The sequence below is a fragment of the Oncorhynchus tshawytscha genome, unplaced genomic scaffold (genome assembly GCF_018296145.1).
Source record: "Oncorhynchus tshawytscha isolate Ot180627B unplaced genomic scaffold, Otsh_v2.0 Un_scaffold_4_pilon_pilon, whole genome shotgun sequence".
NCBI lineage: Eukaryota > Metazoa > Chordata > Actinopteri > Salmoniformes > Salmonidae > Oncorhynchus > Oncorhynchus tshawytscha.
In genome coordinates, this window is record NW_024609834.1 from 2,987,829 (window position 1) to 2,992,819 (window position 4,991).

Consider the following 4,991-nt stretch of genomic DNA (forward strand, 5'->3'; position numbering starts at 1 on the left):
GCAACTTATTCTACAGACAACACTGACACCTGTTGGTGTGAAACATCAGTCAAATCTTAACAGTCCAACATGATATTTACATTACCGCCATTGCCAAACATTTCTGAAACTACCACATGTATAACGCCAATCACATACAGGCAACCTCCTATAGTTTAACCCACAGACCAATATCTTGATATATACCCCATCTCCCCTTTAGCCTCAGCCACATCCCTGTCCCCTCCTACCCATCCCATCCTCCACACCCACTCCTTTCCCTCCTGCTCTCTTCCTCTAATAAGCATTTAACATGGGCCATTGATTGGTGTGGCACACTATCGGTGGAACTAATTTATTTATGATCTTGTCATTTCCAATCATTGATCTGGATGTCCTTCGTTAGGGGACTAATGATATGCAGAGGTTAAAGATTCACAAATTATTGTGTTTGGTCTAGTGGAGGCTGTGCTGCAGGAGTAGAGGGTGCCAGAGGGGAGATGACTGCAGAAGGACAGGGCTCAAGAGGGGAGATGACTACTGGAGGAGAGGGCTCAAGAGGGGAGGTAACTGTAAGAGGAGAGGGCTCCAGAGGGGAGGTGACTGTAGCAGGAGAGGGCTCCAGGGGGAGGTGACTGTAGGAAGAGAGGGCTCCAGAGGGGAGGTGACTGTAGCAGGAGAGGGCTCCAGAGGGGACATGACATTAAGAGGAGAGGGATCCAGAGGGGAGGTGACTGTAGGAGGAGAGGGCTCCAGAGGGGAGGAGACTGTAGGAGGAGAGGGCTCCAGAGGGGAGGTGACTGTAGGAGGCCTCCAGATGGGAGGAGACTGTAGGAGGAGAGGGCTCCAGAGGGGAGTTGACTGTAAGAGGAGAGGGCTCCAGAGGGGAGGTGACTGTATGAGGAGAGGGCTCCAGAGGGGAGGAGACTGTAAGAGGAGAGGGCTCCAGAGGGGAGGAGACTGTAGGAGAGGGCTCCAGAGGGGAGGTAACTGTAGCAAGAGAGGGCTCCAGGGGAGGTGACTGTAGGAAGAGAGGGCTCCAGAGGGGAGGTGACTGTAGCAGGAGAGGGCTCCAGGGGAGGTGACTGTAGGAAGAGAGGGCTCCAGAGGGGAGGTGACTGTAGCAGGAGAGGGCTCCAGGGGAGTTGACTGTAGGAAGAGAGGGCTCCAGAGGGGAGGTGACTGTAGTAGGAGAGGGCTCCAGAGGGGACGTGACATTAAGAGGAGAGGGATCCAGAGGGGAGGTGATTGTAGGAGGAGAGGGCTCCAGTGGGGAGGAGACTGTAGGAGGAGAGGGCTCCAGAGGGGAGGTGACTGTAGGAGGCCTCCAGATGGGAGGAGACTGTAGGAGGAGAGGGCTCCAGAGGGGAGTTGACTGTAAGAGGAGAGGGCTCCAGAGGGGAGGTGACTGTATGAGGAGAGGGCTCCAGAGGGGAGGAGACTGTAAGAGGAGAGGGATCCAGAGGGAAGGAGACTGTAGGAGAGGGCTCCAGAGGGGAGGTAACTGTAGGAGAGAGCTCCAGAGGGGAGGAGGCGGCTCCAGATGGGAGGAGACTGTAGGAGGAGAGGGCTCCAGAGGGGAGGTGACTGTAGGAGGAGAGGGCTCCAGATGGGAGGTGACTGTAGGAGGAGAGGGATCCAGAGGGAAGGTGACTTTAGGAGGAGAGGGCTCCAGATGGGAGGAGACTGTAGGAGGAGAGCGCTCCAGAGGGGAGGTGACTGTAGGAGGAGAGGGCTCCAGATGGGAGGTGACTGTAGGAGAGGGCTCCAGAGGGGAGGTAACTGTAGGAGAGGGCTCCAGAGGGGAGGTAACTGTAGGAGAGGGCTCCAGATGGGAGGTGACTGCAGGAGGAGAGAGCTCCAAAGTGGAGGTTTCTGTAGACTGCAGGAGGAGAGGGCTCTGGACGGGAGGGTGCTTTAGGAATAGATGGCTCCAGCCTCTAACTTTCACAGGGGATGGGGGACACATGTCTCCCCCCCTACACACACATTCTGAAATTGCATTTTTGTCCCAACCCAGTTTTATCATTGGAATGTTAGAGCTGTCAAATCCACAAGTGGCTCCCAGCATTATACCAAAAGCAGACATTGTCATTTACTGCACGGAGTCGCATAAATCCTTTGTTCAGAAGTTTGAACACTGGAAAGTGAGATGTAACCTACACCTAAGTTAGGATGATAGAAATCGTTATTTAGTTTCATGATTTTTAAGTTTGGGCATTAACGCTGAATGGTTAAGGTAAGGGTTAAGGGTTAAGGTTTGGGATAGGCTCAAAACAAAAATCGCAAAAACAACTTTCTATTGCTGGATTTGAACATGCATCCTTCGAAATCAGAGGCAGATGCTTACACCCATCCACCATACGCAGCAAAACTGAAACATATTTGAAGTTAACGGAGCTCTCTGTTGCCCCCAGTGGCCGTTTTCACATCTCTCAACGTCCTCAGACATGGATGGACGTCACATACCGACTTGAATCTAGGCCAAAGTGTTTTTTTCTCAAAGTTGTCAGGATGTCACATGTCCTACTTATTTCAATACACTCGTAACAACATAAGCATTGTGAAACTTCTATTCAATCAAACAAGCCACACAGCAAATAAGCCTCTCATTGACCTACAAACAAAAATTCCTCGCTTGGTGAGCGGGAAAAAACTAAAAACCGCCACCTGCTGGAGAACACAGATTTTAGGCCCAGTTATCCCTGTTGCGTCGCCTCTTGCTCTCTGACATAGTCAACTGGGTGGGACTTCCAACTTCATTGGCTGATCCTTCCTTGTAACACTGTTGGAGTCAAGTCCAACCGGGTCATGAGGAGGGATCAGCCAATCATAAAGAAGAAATTGACTACTTCAAAATGGAGATTGCCTCAATGGCACTGCGCATGCTGTCACAGACAGTATCATGGCACAGATACAAAGATGATGTGACCATGGTATTATGATCAGCTAGGTTGGTCATGTAGCCAGGATACAGGCTACTCACATGTATTGTCATATAACCCTAGTCTGGTTCATGTAAACTGGAAATGTGGGGAATATTATTTTGAGACACTTTAATACATCCTTGACGGTCAATGAAACCAAATGTAAACTGCTACAAAGACATATACAGTAATTAATCCACAACATGCATTATGTTGACGATTGGTGCTGCACTAGTAAACTAGACTGCACATACAACGCATGGCACTATGGATCTACACAGAACTGCATAGGTCTTTGAGTTATGTACATAATAACCAGGGAACGAGGTCAAACACTTGATATCGAGAATGTATATTATATATATTGTAATGAGAATTAAAGGCAGAAACAATGGGAAAAAATGGTTTACCTTCACGCTGAGCCTTTCATTTAAAATACTTGTCTAACGGGGTTATTCCTGTTTTATTCAATTCTATAAAACTCAAGAAGGGAATCCAATCCTGAAACATGTCCTTGCCTTTTTAAACCAGTAGAGAGCAGTACTAGACCAGTCAAACAGATCACCTTAAACCAGTAGAGAGCAGTACTTAGACCAGTCAAACAGATCACCTTAAACCAGTAGAGAGCAGTACTTAGACCAGTCAAACAGATCACCTTAAACCAGTAGAGAGCAGTACTTAGACCAGTCAAACAGATCACCTTAAACCAGTAGAGAGCAGTACTAGACCAGTCAAACAGATCACCTTAAACCAGTAGAGAGCAGTACTAGACCAGTCAAACAGATCACCTTAAACCAGTAGAGAGCAGTACTAGACCAGTCAAACAGATCACCTTAAACCAGTAGAGAGCAGTACTAGACCAGTCAAACAGATCACCTTACACCAGTAGAGAGCAGTACTAGACCAGTCAAACAGATCACCTTAAACCGGTAGAGAGCAGTACTAGACCAGTCAAACAGATCACCTTAAACCAGTAGAGAGCAGTACTTAGACCAGTCAAACAGATCACCTTAAACCAGTAGAGAGCAGTACTAGACCAGTCAAACAGATCACCTTAAACCAGTAGAGAGCAGTACTAGACCAGTCAAACAGATCACCTTAAACCAGTAGAGAGCAGTACTAGACCAGTCAAACAGATCACCTTCAACCAGTAGAGAGCAGTACTAGACCAGTCAAACAGATCACCTTAAACCAGTAGAGAGCAGTACTAGACCAGTCAAACAGATCACCTTAAACCAGTAGAGAGCAGTACTAGACCAGTCAAACAGATCACCTTCAACCAGTAGAGAGCAGTACTAGACCAGTCAAACAGATCACCTTAAACCAGTAGAGAGCAGTACTTAGACCAGTCAAACAGATCACCTTAAACCAGTAGAGAGCAGTACTAGACCAGTCAAACAGAACACCAGACTTACTTTTTTCCCCTCAGACAGTCATGAACTATTCTTTGACAGAGATATAATTGTTCACATTGGCCAGAATAACCTTTGCTGCCATGTCTACAAAATCAGTCGTGGACAAGCGGAGGAGTGAGATGATTGTGTGAAGCTGGGTAAATCACATGACATTCCTCTGCTAATGATGAAATGCAAGAAAAGCCCTAATGTAAATTGGATTGTTGAATGTTTATGTTTCTTTTCTGCACTTCTTTCCTAATGAAGATAACATGTCTTGTTTGTACTTTTCAAGATGTTGGTCCTCTAGTGTCTGAACTGGTCATTCATGTTTTGTTCTTCCAATCCAAGTGTTGGATATGTCTGCCTTTTTTGACATATGAAGGAAGTCACTCAATTTCATCATTAACAGAATAACATTCTTGAACAAAGACGTTGCATTGATAAACTGTGAATATATTTTTTACAGCCATTGATTTCCCTCTATTATAGCTGAATAAATGGTGTGGGCTTCCAACCTAAAAATATCCTTCAGAGAGCCACCCTCCACTTCAGATCTTCACGAGGGTGAGTACACAGGGCTTTCTGGGAATTTCTGCTAGTTTGGTTTCTGCTCATCACAAATTCCAAGGCAGAATCTGTTCACGGCTTTGGCTCTTCACACTGGAATAACACACAGGTAGACTACACA